Here is a 17,050-nt window from a genome sequence, read left to right as displayed (position 1 = left end):
GGTATGCCTTGTAGATGAGGCTCAGAAAGAGCATGTGCTCCAGTGGATGGCAAGCACTGCATCATGAGGCCTTCCTCCTCTTCTTCCACCTTAACATCACAAACAGCACAATCCTCAGGGGTCACACTTGTTTCCCCCTGCATCACAAATTTCCAAATGCCCAACTGACTGTGGGGAATCACAGATGGGCCATTCTGCAGAGCTGTTCACACATTCTATTCCATGGCCATTAGAGTGTGACTGGGTATGCGACAGAGCAGGAAGAGACACCAGGCCGATAAAAAATCCAACGAGATTTATTGGAGCAGGGAACTGGGGCAACACAATTGAAGGTAATTCTGCAGCATCAGTAACGAGTCCACAATGAATCCACGATGAGTTCACACAAAGAGAGCAGATCCTGGGGCGCCACCCTGTAATCCAACGCCAGGTAAATATAGAAATAGTCCATGGATGAGTTCAGTGGATCCAGCAGATGAAGGATACAACACAGTCCCACATGACAGCTTCTAACAATACGCACGGTCACCGAGATTTTGCCACAGCATTAGATCCCAGCCCTTCGCAGGTCACCAACAGTTTTTAGATTCAATCCTCAAATCCAGCAGGATGGTGAGACATCACAATTCTATGTGTAAAATGATCTCCAATCTCCAAAGATTCACAGAATCGAGAGGAGGAAAGCATCTGCACCGATGCCCCAAATTTTGTCATGTTGGATCCGGGGCTGGATGAAGTAGGGTCCGAGCAAAATCCAGATCTTTATCACCAGACGTTAACCACCGGGGGTAGAGGTGATTCTGATGAGACTCAGATACATAAGGTGCGCACGGACTGTACTGTGGTGCCAGAGGAGGAGGGTGACTTTCAGTGTGAGTAGTGTGAGAACAGAGAGGATGACAATGAGGTTGTAGATCCCACTTGATGTGAGCACAGAGGTACACAGCTTACTCAGCAAAGATGGTGGAGAAGGAGGAAGATGACGAGATTACATTGCAGCTTTCCACAAAGACGCGAAGTGATGCAACCATTACAAGCACTGCATCCTCAATCTCAACTCTGGCTGTGGGAAGCACTGGCTGCAAGTGTGCAGTTCACAGGGTCGGCAAGGGTTGCCTTGCCTAGGCATTTTTTGCAACCGCAAAGTATGACCCAACTCATGTTATCTGACAAATTTGCAAAAAAACCCAGTAGAGGCAAAAATTGCAATATATTGACAACTACATGCATGAACCAGCACATGCACGATCAACATGCCTTAGTGTATGAATCTCACTGTGCTAAAATGCTGAATAGCCGGCCTCGCCAACCACCGACTATCGCATCAACATCAACCACATCTGCTGCTTCTTTCTCCTTCGTCACCATGCAAAGTCTTCTCACACAGGTCTTAGGCCACAGAAACTACACTTTTTTAACCCCTACAGTTGTGATGAGTGAAAGCATGTCAGCTGTTACAGAAGTGAACATGCCTGCTGTATTTGTGTCACCTAGCACAACACATCTTTCTCAATCCAACATAACATCTCTGCCTGCACCTCATTCACAGTCTAGCAGTTTGTCCTGTTCTCTATATTACACCCTCTCTCAACACAGCAGCCAGCCCTCGGTCACGCAGTTGTAGTCACATAAAAGTATGTTTTCTCCTACACATGCTAAAACTAAGAGCTTCAACTCCACCATCTTAAATCTGTTGGCCACAGAAATGCTGCCTTTCCGCCTGGTGGATAGAAACGGTTTCGGAAAGTTGATGGCTATCGCAGTTCCCCAGTACCAGTTGCCCAGTCACCATTACTTCTCTAAGAAAGCTGTGCCTGCACTACACCAGCATGTCACAGACAGCATCACCCGTTCCCTGAAAACATCACTGGTTCCCAGTGCCCAGTCAGCGTTACATCTTGCTGACTGGGCACTGGGTGACTCTGATGGCTGTGGGGCCAGGCGGTCAAGGAGCTGCTCCACAAGTCTTTAAATCCCCAAGGCTTGCGGGACAAGCCTCTTTATCTAACACTTCCTCCACTGCTTGTGGCTCCTCCACCTCCCCTAGAGCCTCCAACAGTTCCTTCAACCTCTCCCTTAATCACACGCATTCCAACAGTGCATATAGAATCCCCCACCTCCATACTGCGCTACCATGGCTCACCGCAATCAGGCAGTGTTAAAATGAATATGTGTTGTAGATCTCACAGAGCTCAAGAGTTGTGGACAGCTATTCAGGCCAAGTTAGATCAATGGCTCCCTCCACTGAAACTGGAGCCAGGAAAATTCCTGTGTGAAAAAACAGTGCAGACCTGATGGTGGCCCTACGGCAACCTCACTCATGTGCCTTGTAGGCTCACGTCCTCAACCTGGTGGGTCAGCAATTTCTCTGTATCTATCCCGTTCTAGATGCGCTGCTGCCGAAAGCACAGTCGCTGTGTACTCACTTCCGACGATCGCACCCCAAGGGTCAATGACTTGCATCACTCTGTGGAAGTATCGACCAGCCCTGGTGCAGTAAGTCTTTTGGCATGCCCTGGACCAACGCAGTACGGACTTGGTCCAAATCATGCTTGCAGAGTGGGCACAGATGAAGGACCTCTGCACCTTCTTCACAGTTTCTAAATGGCTACGAAGATTGTTAGCACTGACAATGCCATCATCAGCATCACTATTCCGGTCATCTATATACTGGAGCACACTTTGGATAGTTATGTGAAGAGGTGTTGATCCCAGAATAATAGGTGGAAGCAGAGGAGGATGCGGAAGGGATAGCAATATCTCAAATTTACAGAATGTCATCGCACAGGTGTGTGCCATGGGAGGGTGGCTTACAGTGATCAAGTGGGACTCATGGTACCAGACAAACTGTAGATGAAGAGGATAATAATTCCTTCTCTGTTGCTCGTGGTTGGCAGGAGGGGACAGAAGAAGCAACTTTGAGTGTTACCCCGCCACCAACACACGAGTGCCTTCTTGCTGAACTATCTTCAACATGATGCCTATATTCTTATGGTTAGAAATAATGATGACTACTGGGTTGCCACTCTGTTAGATCAACGGTGCAAGAGTAATTTTAGCCATATGCTGCCCCCTCCTGGAAAGGGACACGCGCATGCTGGAGAGTCAAAACACACTTGTTGACAATCTTCAGCGTGGTTTTCCCCAGAAGTGAGTCACACAGTGTGCATCGCAGATCTAGACATCCAACCCCAGGGAAGGTGCCAAAAGATTAGCAACAGCAGCATTGTAAGTTGCATAACTAATTTCTGTGAGTCGTTTCACACATTTTTTAGACCAGCCTATGCACCAGCAGAACAGAGTGCAATTCTGACACGTTGTGAATGACTGGAGAGGATGGTGCTGGAGTATCTGGTGGACAATATCAATGCCATAAGAGGGGGTTGGACCCTTTTGCATTTTGGTCTTCAAAAATGTAAGAGTGACCTGAGCTCACCTGTCAACCTTGTAAGTTGTCATGCCCAGCAGTCAGTGTTCTCTCAGAACATGTCTTCAGCGCTGCTGGTGATGTCCTGACGGATAAGCACATCCAGCTGTCCCCTGAAAGCATAGACCACCTAACTTTCATGAAAATGAACAAGTCCTGGACTTTTGCACTACAGGCAGAGACTGGGCAGACTAGGCGATAGGGTCGTTTTTAGTGTCATGCATTGATCTTGCATTATTGCAGTCTGTGACACCTTTGTCGTGGCTTCTGTGACTGCTGTGACTACTGCTGCTGATATTACAAAGAATTTTTTGAAATGTGGATACTTCAAGTTGGGTCACCATCTGGTGGGTTGCTTGTGGTGGAAAGTGTGTCCTAGACCTATTATACGATTTCTACTCTGTGGAGTTTGATGCCACTTTAGTGGAGTGTGACAATTTTTTAAAATGTAGAGATTCGAAGTTGGGTCTCCATCTGGTGGGTTGCCTGTGTAAGTAAGGCTTCTAGACAGGCAGGCCTGCACTTAGTTTCAGTCAACTATCTGTGTTACTTTCCCAATAGTAAGGTATGAAACTGATGTTTGTGCCATGATATCTTTCAGCATATAGAGATCAGGTGTAAATAAACCCCCCAAAAATGTACACAAAAATTGGTGAAACTTGTGCCAGTTATAACAACATAAAGCTAAAAAAATATAAATACATAGCATGCAAGTGAAAATAATGTGAAAACAAACAAGTGTGCCTAATAACAATATTCAGGCTTGTACCTACAGTGTGCTGCAGCACCAGGGGTCCCAAAGTAAGTAAGGTATGAAACTGATGTTTGTGCCATGCTATATTGCATGAGGCTTCAGGGCTCCCAGCTAAGAAGGCTTACACTACTCCCTTAAAGGGAATCTGTCACCCTTTTTTTGCCCTATTGGCTGCTGGCATAGACATCAGGGGCTTATCTACAGCATTCTGTAAAGCTGTAGATAAGCCCCCGATATAACCTGAAAGAGAAGAAAAACACGTTATATTATATTCACCGAGGTGGTCCGGTCCGATGGGTGTCGCCGTCCTGTCCGGCGCCTCCCTTCTTAATGCGATGACGTCCTCTTCTCCTGTCCTGTAATTGCTCCGGCGCAAGCGCACTGCGCTGCCCTGTTGAGGGCAGAGCAGAGTACTGCAGTGCGCAGGTGTCGGGAGAGGTCTGGGGCCTGCGCACTGCAGAATTCTGCTCTGCCCTCAACAGCCGGAGCCATTTCAGGATGGGAGAAGAGGACATCATCGCATGAAGAAGGGAGGTGCCAGACGGGACGGCGACACCCATCGGACCAGACCGCCCACCTCGGTGATTATAATTACAGAATACTGTAGATACGCCCCCGATGTCTATGCCGGCAGCTAATAGGGCAAAAAAAGGGTGACAGATTCCCTTTAACCACAAGGTCCTCATTGAAATTTCAATTAAAAGCTGTAAAATCTGTCCCAGACCCTGATACTTCATGCATGGCCCATGGCTGACTGCTTCCATCTCATTAGAAAAGGCTCTAATGAGGAAATAAGGTGGAAAAATAAGATATTGTGTATATACTAAGTAGTAGGGCATAAAAAGCCATAAACCAGATGGTGAACTCAGGTGGAAACTATCCCAATGTTTTAAAAGCGGCATACAACAGCCAGTAACACAATATAGAATAATACCAAAGGACAACGCTTACCAGCGGTATAAAGGGTGACCCAGGACTGGATGGCAGGACCCCGATGCGCATTTTGCGGGTACAGGACACCGCTTTATCAAGGGGATGCCATGTGTTACTGGTTGCTGCTCAGTGGGTGACCTAGGTATATCCGTGTTGTCTTGGTATTTTGTTACTGCATAATATGAACTCTGTTTCTATGTGATATCTAAGAAAATTTATACTTGATTTTATCTCATTCCACCTGTTACTCCTTATTCTCCTCTTGTTTCCTTGTGGGTCAATTGATCTTTCAACTGCCTGTGTTACTTTACTAACATTTTTCTACCAGTAGTACTGTGAAACTGATGTTTGTGCCATCTGATTGTGGCTGGAAAAAAAACTTGAAGGTGTTGCATGAGGTATCAGGGCTCCCAGCTAAGAAGTCTTACACCGCTCCCTTAACCACCAGGTTCTCACTGCTACTTCAATTCAAAGTTGTAAATGTTGGCCCAGACCCTGATACCTTATGCATGACCCATGGCTGACTGCTTCTGTGCCTTTAGAAAGGGTTCTAATGTGGGTCAATTGATCAGTCAACTACTTTTGTTACTTTCCTTACATTTTTCTACCAGTAGTACTGTATAAAACTGATGTTTGTGACATCTGAGTGTGACTGCTGCTGTGCCATTTGCAAATTTCTACGGTGGGTCAATTGATGCCACTTTCATGGCATCTGCTCCTAATTTTACCTGTTTGGGAAGCTTTTTAAGGTGTTGTGTACTCGTTTGGTTTGGCCTCCCATTGAATTTAATGGGGTTTGGGTACATTCGTCGAACATGTTCGGCAAACATCTAAACATTCGGCAAATGGAACTGAACCAAACCTTGAAAGGTTCGCTCATCTCTAATCCTAAGCACAAGAAAAATTGTGATCCAGCAAGGGTGATGTAGCCAGCGATTCTCGGCTTGGATGAAAAAACCCACTCCTGCTAGAATCCAGCTGTTTATTGGACAAAAAATATGCAAGAAATTTATTGTCGATTTGGATAAAACAGGACTTTCCCAATTCTATGAAAAATTGATTTCATAGTACCGGGAATATCCTGTTTTATCTGAATCAACGATAGAGTTTTTCCATATTTTTTACTGAATCAATGGCTGGATTCTCCTCACCTGGCACTCTGTAAGCCCCTTTTACTTTTCCAGTATTGAATCCCTTATGCCCCGTGCATAAGCATTGAATTTTAAGAAAATATTAATGTTATTATAGTTTGACCTTTGACACTCTAGTTTTTTTGTTTTGCTGAAATCTGACATAAAATTTTAAAAATGAAAAGTTATACACTGTTAAATAAATCATTTATTAAATTTTATTTTTATTACATTTTATTTAAATGTAGCTATTTTATTGCATGAGTCTTAAACTTCAATTTAGTCCAAAACCTAACACTTGCTCTAACCTTTGTTAAGATTAGAAAAAGTGTAAAAACATAAAAGCAGCTCTTAGTTATGAATAAAGACAATACTGAATTGTGTTCTGTGCATGTAATTCAATACTATCTGTCTTTATTCATTAGCTGCTAACCATCTGTCATCTCAGTTTCTGTTCAGGTAAAGTGTAACAAAAAGCCATGAGGTTACTGAAAAATTAGTGCAGGATGTGCCATTAATGAGGAGAGACTGCCATCTGCTGGCCAGCCGAAATCAAGTGAAACCAAAGTGTGCTAGAAGATTTGTAGGGGGAAGGACCTCTTGTGCCTGACCCGATCAGGTGACCCTCAGTAAGGGCTTCCCTCCTAAAAATGCCCAACCATGAGGAGATTTGGCACCAGGGAAGAGTGCGGGGCGGACGTGCTCCAGAGACACCACTGAGACCAGCGTGACAGGCATCAGCAGGGAGTCGGTGCTACTCAGGTGTTGGTCACCACCTGGCAAGGTCCAGATCCCACGGAAGAAATCCCCAAGTATGATTTACGCTGGTCAGAGCCGAAATATGCACCCTGCGCTGGTTAAGCCTCCAAGGTCCGACTGCGATCAAGAGCTGAAGCCCCGTTCTCTCTTCCCCGAGCCTGACAGACTTCCGAGGACGATCAAGCCAAGAAGTGATGTGTGGCAACTGTGACAGCAGAGGCATGCCTGCAAGAAAGGAGGAACGATGCGAGTGAGCAGGGCCGCCACTTCCTGCTATCACCTATGGTACTAGGGTCGGCTGGAACTAGGATTACAGGTTGGAAGGAGGCCGGTTGGTGCATGGGAGGCTCAACAGGTTTTAATAGACTACATCTGGAAGAGACTTGTGGCGTAGCAGAAAACCTGATGACCCTCGCTAGGGCCAGAACTTTGAATGAGAACTCACGTGGTGACTTCCAAAACTAGGCACACCACTAATGTTAAGTATTGAGAGATTTTCTTGCTTATTTTAAATCTGTTCTTATTCCCTATACTGGTAAATTGCATATCTACTAACCCTAATTGTTTAAAAATATTGTTGCAATATAAATACCAATATACAGTTGTGTTCAAAAGTTTACATACCCCTGCAGAATTTTTGTTTTCTTGGCCTTTTTTCAGAGAATATGAATGATAACACCAAAACTTTTTCTCCACTCATGGTTAGTGTTTGGTTGAAGCCCTTTATTGTCAAACTACTGTGTTTTCTCTTTTTAAATCATAATGACAACCCAAAACATCCAAATGACCCTGATCAAAAGTTTACATACCCTGGTGATTTTAGCCTGAAAACATGCACAGAAGTTGACACAAATGGGTTTGAATGGCCACCTGTGACCTGTTTGCCTGTAATCAGTGTGTGTGCATAAAAGCTGAGTGAGTTTCTGGGATCCAGAAATACTCTTGCATCTTTCATCCAGCCACTTACTTTTCTGGATTGTGAATCATGGGCAAAGCAAAAGAATTGTCAATGGATCTACAGGAAAAGGTAGTTGAACTGTATAAAACTGGGTGCTGGAGAAACATCAAGACATTCGGGACATTCGAGGTGAGCCATGCAGCATCAGGGGATCCCTGCGACCAACCCTCTGGCTGATCTCCCGACCTCAAGTGAGAGGAGGTCAGAGCGGGAAAGTCGCTTGTTTAGGACCCCATCACGCGGCATCCGTAGCCCATCAGCAGAATGTGAGCGAGAGTGTTGGACCTGCGGTGGATCGGAGCATATTTCAAGAGACTGTGCGAATCGAGAAAGGAGGAGATGGGGCACCTGTCAAGCTAACACCCCCACGGTCGTGGAGCATACCGTGGGGTTTCGAGCCTCAGAGGGCGGAAGAGAGAATTCTGAGGATATTGGTTCCAAGAGACCCATTACCTGGGTTAATTTCAATGGGCAATGCATTCACTGCTTGATGGACACAATGCCTGAGATTTATTTCCAGAGTCATTGTTCCGAAGTTGCTCACTCCAAAAAAGAACACACTATCTGACTGTTGGCTAATCAACTGCCTGTTCCAGTAGCAGGAGTAGTGTGTATGTCTGTTCAGGTGTGTGGGAAGGATCTGGGCCGAAAAGGAATACTGTTGACCTAGGGGTCTGGAGGCGGAGCACTCATTTTAACCCTGGGCATGAATGTGCTAAAAGTGGGACAATTGGACCCATGCCACCCATGACCGAGCCAGTAAGAAGGTGTTCCCGCAGCTAGTGTGAGTGAGCCAAATTTAAATGTTACCCGCTGTCTCCCAGTATCTCAGCAACATACAGTAGATGAAGAGAAAAGCAGGGGTATATCCGTGCTAGACCACAAGGAACCAACCGAAGATGCAAGCAAACCTACAGTTGTATTCTGAGGGTTCTTAAGCCCTTTTTCCTTGGGGTTGTAGCAGCACAAACAAAATGGATTACTTCCAACACAGACTGTCATCTAGGGAGAGATTGATTCGACAGACTATAGGACATGGAAGTTTATATGAAGATTTGGATACTGTGCCCCCAACTGACTATATGGAGGAGGAGACTATGAATATCAGTAAGAAATTTAATGAATTTGAGGACCTTTTGAGAGAGGAGTTTCTCTCACAATTGGATTCCAGGTTTTTATCAATTTATATGGATGAAAAGATCTGCCCCAGGGGCCTAAGGATTAATCGTGTTTCTCCTTTCAGTAATGATAATGAATTTACTGGTCAATGGGACAAACTGTTAAATGATTGTATGCTTAATATGCTGTGTTTACTTTTTAAAAAGAGGGGCATGACTTCAGATAAGTTGGTTGAGAAAATTACCTTACTTTCTAATGAGCTCCTTGAGTTTGGAACACATCCAGACTTCAACAAGCTGAATTCTGATATAGCAACTAGAACATTAACACTAGGACTACTGGTATAGTCATTTTGACTACTTGCACTTTTTATTTCTCTTCTGTGACTACATTTTTAGGAATTCCGGCTTGAGACTCTGTGACTTTTCCTCAAATAGGATGTGAAAAAAGATTTTGTGACAATAAATAATTTTGGTGAACAAATTGCGGGTTTTTTTCATAATTTATCTTTAACTACTATATTTTGCTGTCCTTTTGTCACTAAATGTTGCTGTAAAGTTTTGTGCATAATTTTTTCACTGTATCTTATTTACCCTGATGTTCATATAGATGTAGTTCAATTCAGATGTCAACTTTTCACATTTTCCTTGTGTTACCTGGTTCTATTACTGTGTAATGCTGAACTGAAAAGAGCTTGTTTGTAATACTGTAGGCTCTTATCTTATGCTAAAGAAGGGTGTTGCTTTTCTCTGGTCCTAGCAGTAGACAGTAGTCTGGATAGTAAGTTTACTTTCAGTTCAGCTGAAGAGACAAAGAGAACACATGCAGACATAAAAGCTCAAAAACTCATGCAAGTATATAGCAGATACAACAATTTATTGTCATATTATCCGATTATTTTGTACTGTATAGTGTGAAGCAGCAATTCTTTGGGGGAAAAACTATATTTGCATACAGCTTGATGTTATTAGTTATAGATTACAGCTAGAAAGATTATTTGTTTATCTGCAAATAGGCAATATGCATGAATATAGCAATAATGCAATGTAATGGTTTATGACGCGAAAACGATAAAAATTACGTGTTTCTTTTCATTTTTCTTTTGTTTATGATCAACCATGTTCACATGCAGTATAATTCTGCGAAAAAATGTATAAATTAGCTAAAACATCAAGACTTTTATAGGTCCAGTCAAAAATGAACGAACATTATATTTGTATAGTGGTAGCGAACAGAACAGCAGGGATATGTTACTGGTGATTCTCATTGTATGCTGTGTTATATGAATATATACTGTATATATGTCCAGGACTGCTATTTTCTGTTCTAGTTTTACAATGATCCTAGCAATAAAAGTTGTAAAGGACCCCCTGCAAATACACCACAAGAACATGTACTAGGAGATGGTCTGTTCACGCATTTGAAAATACCTTAGACTTAGCGAGTATAAATGCTTGGATTGTATACAAAGGGATGACCCCCGAAAAAATGTCACGCAAGGCATTTTTGCAAAAGCTTGTTAAAGAGTTGAGTGGTCCTTATGTTATATCTAGGGGAAAGGGTGGCATGTCCCAAGTTGCTACATCTTCAGATGTGATGCTTCAAAAAAAATTTTGCCAGATAAAAGAAAAATGCAAAAATAATAGATCTGTTGGCTATTGTATGACTTGCCGTAAGTCTTTGTGTGGGCAATGTACCGCTGTAAATGAAAAACGATGCCTGAAATGCGAATCAACAAATGTTTAGAAGGTCAATTATGCCGTACTTTTTAGGAGAAGAAGGAAAATGTAGAATTGGAGCTGAATCTCAGTAAAACGTTATTATGAAGTACAACCGGTATCGACCCAACAGCCTTCTTCAGGTACTGAGGAGAAGGAGCACTGACTGACCTACTAGTCATTTTCTCTGCTTGTTGTTCTTGAGTTGTTGTTTATATGTGTGCACTTTAATAATAAATGATTGTAAAACGTCTATTATTATTGTTTTACTTAGTTTACTTTTGTTATTTCCTGTAGAAAATTATGAAAAATCAGAAAGAAAACATTCCAAAGCATTACTGTTGGATCTCACAATAATAATACTTTAAAAAAATATAATTATTAATAAATAACCACAAATGAAACTCTAAAAATAAACGCAAACAAGTCAGTAGTCAGAATGACTACATTCAGTAGTTCTAGTCGGGGTCACGAGTCCAGTAGTCCTAGTGTTAAAAATGGAACAAGAGATTATCTCTAGGAAGTCTAAAAAACTTCAGCGTGATAGGGAGGACTATAGAAAAATAAAATCAAGAGGCGCAAATGTTGTAGATCCATCAGTTAATCAAAAACTACCGGATCCCCTTAAACCAACGGTAATAAATACTATGAGAAAGAACTCCTTAATAACTCCAATTCGACCCTTAAAAATAGTTAACTCCAGTAGGAAACCTTCCTCATATCACCCTAGAACCCCTGTCCTGCCCAAACCTAGAAGCTTGCCTGTGACCACTGAACCTTTCCCCATAGCTAAAGGGAAGGTTGATGGAACCGACAGTTCTGTTAAGAGTAAACAGGAGGGTTATATTAAAAAGGGGGAGAAGGCAAAATCTTCCGATCTGGAGTTTTTGGAACTGATTGAGAAATCTGAGAAGGTAAAATCCTCCAATCAGGAGGATTTGGAACTTAATATGAATGAGGTAACTGAAACTCAGGCAATTATAAATTCTTTGCCGGTTGATAAAGCCTGTATTGACTCTCACTCTATGGAGGAGCATTTGATTATGGTTAAACGCCAATTGGAACAGATCAGGAAAGACAGGTTACTTGATCTGAACACAATTTGCCAGGGGACACCCCTTGACCAATTAGTTTTTGAGGCAAATAGGATAAACTTGTGTGAGATAACTAACATCCTTGACACTCCTGTAGAGGTGGTGGGGGAAACTAACGCCTCTTTTTCTCCGGTATGTGTAAGTCTCACCGATACAAATAACTCAATTTCATCTGACACATCCAAAAAGGTTGGTTTGGGGGATATGATCCAAGAAAAAAATCACTATTGACAACAGCAAATCCTCATCTCTGTCTGTTCCTTTTTTACCCCAAATCACAGGGGGGAATTTAAATATCTGGCAATTCCTCTCCCCAAAGCCTATAAAAAGAAAAACTGTGGAAGAGGAGGGAGAGGGGGCAAAAGGCACGGGTCAAAAAATCAAGAACAGCAAAAAGATGAGACCGCATTAAATTCAGCCCCTGACAGAACAAACGAATCCCATAAAAATGTAATGCATAATATATTTAACATTTCCAGTTATAATTTATCAGAAACTGAAAAATTGGTGCTACAAAAGGGCCTATCTTTCTGCCCTAGAAACAACAGTCGAGAAGTAGATCTTTTTATTGACCTCCAATAAATTATTCGTAAACTCACACTAAAGAGACATTATGAATTGAATTGAAATGATTCAAATGTACATGTTAATCTACGTGAAAAGTCCACTTTTTATCCCATCCAAAGTCAGGGCCACCATATTAAGACTTATACGGATCTGATGCTCAATGACTTTAAAAATCTATTAACAAAAGGTGGTATTAACCCTAAAATATCCTTTGACAAAATAGGTCACCTAACCAGGCAAGAAACCAATGCCCTTAATAATCTGAAAAATAATGATCATATAATTATTAGACCGGTCGATAAAGGTGGGGGGGTATCTGTGTACAGGACAGGGATAAATATTTAAAAGAGGCCTGGAGGATTTTATCAGATATTGAAACTTACAGAAAAAGTGATGAACATGAGTATTTAAAGGCCATTGCTGAGTACAATAAGATGATCAAAACAGCGTCCAATATGGGCATTTTAAACAAGCAGGAAAAGGATCTGACCAAAAGTAAACCAGGTATGGGTTTCATGTATCATTTACCAAAGATACATAAAAGGATGGAAAGCCCGCCTGGTAGACCGATTATTTCTGGGATCGATTCTCTCACCTCTAATCTTTCGGCGTATATAGATAAAATAATGATTGCTAATATTTTTAATCTTAGAAGTCACCTTAAAGATTCCACACATTTAATTAAACTGATTAATGGAATTCCATGGAAAAACTCATTTCAATTCATATCCAAGGATGTGACGGGGTTATACTCCAACATCCAGCATGAGATTGGCTTGTCCTGTTTTGCCTTGTATCTGGAGGGTGATTCTCGTATCCCAATCCCTCAAAACAATTTTCTCCTAGAGGGTATGAATTTTATATTAAAAAATAACTATTTTTCCTTTGAAGATTCCATTTTCCATCAGATTAAAGGTACATCTATGAGGTCCAGGGTAGCTCCCACTTACGCCAACCTTTTTATGGCAGTATTTGAGATTTGGCATGTATATAATAATGATTATTATGGGAATGCTATCCTATACAAAAGGTTTATTGATGACATTATAATTATCTTTGATAATGAGCAGAACACCCTACAGTCGTTCCTGAGGCCGATTCTCAATAACAATTGGGGTATTGAGTTAATCCCAGAAATCAGTAAACAGTCAATCAATTTTCTTGATTTAACCATCTGGCATGATGGGCTTAAAATTAATACAAAAACTTATTTTAAAACAGTAGACGCTAACAGTTACGTACACTTTAACAGTAACCATTATGTTCAGTGGCTAAAAAACATACCTAGTAATCAGTATAAACGTATCAGAAAAAATTGTACTCGTGTGGAAGATTTCAAATATCAGAGTGACATTTTGCGTGAATGATTTTTGGAAAAGAAATATCCAAAAAATCTGATTAGAAAAGCCTATAATGAAACTAAGGATATCCCTCAGGCCGAGTTATTAGAAAAAAAAGACAAAAATATTCTAGAGGTTCCAGTTAACTTTATTACCACTTTCTCATCTCAAAATAAAGAGATTAAGGATATTATTCATAAACATTGGGGGATATTGCTAAATGACCCCATATGCAAGAAATGTTTACCCCTGACCCCGTTGGTGACATACAAGAGAGCACCTTCCTTAAAAAGTATATTGGCTCCCAGTAGACTGAGGAAAAAGAAATCAGCTATAAAGGGAATTAATGCCTTCTCTAGGACAATGTCAGTGGGATCGTATAGGTGCAATAAAAATAACTGTTTATGTTGCGCCTGGATTAATCATAAAGCATCTACTTTTTTTCCCATAATGATAAAGGGACAATTTTTAACATCAAGTACAGGCTAGATTGCCAGTCAAGTTTTGTAATCTACCTTGTAGAGTGTACATGCGGTAAACAGTATATAGGTAGAACTATCCAACCCCTACACAAAAGGATTAATGCGCACAGGCACAACATTAAAATAGGTTTTTCAAAACACGGGTTATCAAGGCATGTTAGTACTATGCATAGGGGTCATGTCCAATTGAAGGTTACCCCTATAGATCATATTCCCATTGATACTCCCAACAGGGTTCAAGCCTTGAATAAACGTGAAATTTTTTTGATCTATAAATTAGGCACGATATATCCTGGAGGACTAAATGAGATTTCTGATTTGTTTTAATTTTTGGTTTTTCCCAATTTATTTACTTTACCTCCTTGGTTCCCCCTGGGTGGGTCACCCTGGATAATAGGTCCTAGTGTGACCTTTGGCCTATGAACCTTGGTGTCTGTTTCGGGGTCCCCTGCTTGGCTCAGTCCCGTTCCTTTTGGTTCTCCTTTTATATCTAGGTGGGTGTCCTCTCTTCGAACTGATCCCTGCCGTGGTTTCTTTACCTTTCTTCTTTCCTTTTTCTTCTTTCTTCTATCTTCTCCCCTTTTTTTCCCCTCTTTCTTCGCCGCTGGTCCCTTATTCCTTGTGCCGGATAAACTGATAATGAAAGTTTTTTCTGTCAGATATCATTTTTTGGTGGTTTCAAATCAGATGAAGTTCTGGTGGAGCCGCGGGATAGCGGTGTCATCAGTGTATATTGGAGTGTGGGCTCTCTAATATGAGTTCAAACCCCCCAATGTTCTTTTATCTAGATGATTTAACCATGGTGCTGAAGCTTTAAAGTAACCTTAGATCATGACTGCAGAAGCTGAAAGCAGCTAGAATTGGAAATTATGTTCCTAATCCTATCGTTTAGTCGCTGAAGCATGGGTTCTATGCTGCTATCATTTTTGTTGAATTGCACATCGATTTACACAATTTTATATTTTTTATATATGGTAAATATTGGTTTTAGCATATCATATTATATAAATGTCTTTATTCATAGTTTCTTATCTATATTGCATACACGATTGTAGCGTATAGTTTTGGCATGTTTTTTCTTTTTTCTTCTTTCTTTTTTCTTCGTTTTTCACATTTTTTTGTTCTTTGTATGTCAAAGGACCTTCTAGTCACATGACTCCCGTCCACCAATGACAGCTCCGTGACTGCTTTGTAAGTCAAAGGACCTTCCAGTCACATGACTTCCGTCCACCAATGACAGAGGGCCGGACAGAACGCGCATTGACGTCGGCGTCCCGGGTATCCCAGCCTATCGTGTTCACGTCCCCTGTGTCTGCGAGTTTCATTCGCAGCCGCGGGGATCACGTGGGGCGGAGGGGTGGGATTTCCTGGTGACGTCTGATGCCTATGCGCGTCACACCCCCGCTCCCTCTCTCATTGGTTCTACATCACATAAAAACCTACCCTTATGTGTATGACGCCACCCCCTGATGAAGGCAGACGCCGAAACGCGCGTCGGGGTCGGACGTATACTGGGAACTTGGCATTAACAGTTACAAGGTATTTATAGCCTTTCTCTTTGGATATGTGTCCATTACAATTGTAGGCCTCATGGCACGGCTATTCTACTTGTGGGGTATCGATACATATAAAGAGGCACTAGTTTCAAATATACTTAAGTGCATTGTGGCATCATATACTCCAGTGTTTTCCATTTGATTTAGGTGTGCGCAATATGGCAGGGCTATTTAGCCGCTAGCACATTGGTGCTTATCAAGTTGTTTACAATATATAAATGTGTAACATGTAACTGTACGCTTATATATTTATACACATTTTTTCATGTTAGCACTAGCTTGCAATATAATACATGCCCATATTTTTGGGTACCGTTACCTGTTACACATTATTGGTGGTTACACCATTCGATTCAATTATGCTATGTTGTACACATGTTTTTAAATTATAGTATATTATTCTATTTGGGGACACTTTATTATAATTAATGCCATATTGTTTCCCGGTATTCCTCCATTCGGGTATTGGGATTACCACCCTTTTTTTTTTATATATATATGTGTACATATATACATCTGTTTTAATAATAAAATATTTTTGGATATCAGTTCGGTTTTTCGCAGTTTGTTTTGTTTAGTTTTCCGAATCATCCTATATTTGTCCATTTGATGTACAGTGGGGAAAAAAAGTATTTAGTCAGTCAGCAATAGTGCAAGTTCCACCACTTAAAAAGATGAGAGGTGTCTGTAATTTACATCATAGGTAGACCTCAACTATGGGAGACAAACTGAGAAAAAAAATCCAGAAAATCACATTGTCTGTTTTTTTTTCATTTTATTTGCATATTATGGTGGAAAATAAGTATTTGGTCAGAAACAAGCAATCAAGATTTCTGGCTCTCACAGACCTGTAACTTCTTCTTTAAGAGTCTCCTCTTTCCTCCACTCATTACCTGTAGTAATGGCACCTGTTTAAACTTGTTATCAGTATAAAAAGACACCTGTGCACACCCTCAAACAGTCTGACTCCAAACTCCACTATGGTGAAGACCAAAGAGCTGTCAAAGGACACCAGAAACAAAATTGTAGCCCTGCACCAGGCTGGGAAGACTGAATCTGCAATAGCCAACCAGCTTGGAGTGAAGAAATCAACTGTGGGAGCAATAATTAGAAAATGGAAGACATACAAGACCACTGATAATCTCCCTCGATCTGGTGCTCCACGCAAAATCCCACCCCGTGGGGTCAGAATGATCACAAGAACGGTGAACAA

Source organism: Dendrobates tinctorius, unplaced genomic scaffold (genome assembly GCF_039654945.1).
Source record: "Dendrobates tinctorius isolate UK_male_01 unplaced genomic scaffold, ASM3965494v1 ptg000003l, whole genome shotgun sequence".
NCBI lineage: Eukaryota > Metazoa > Chordata > Amphibia > Anura > Dendrobatidae > Dendrobates > Dendrobates tinctorius.
Note: the sequence above shows the minus strand (reverse complement) of the source record.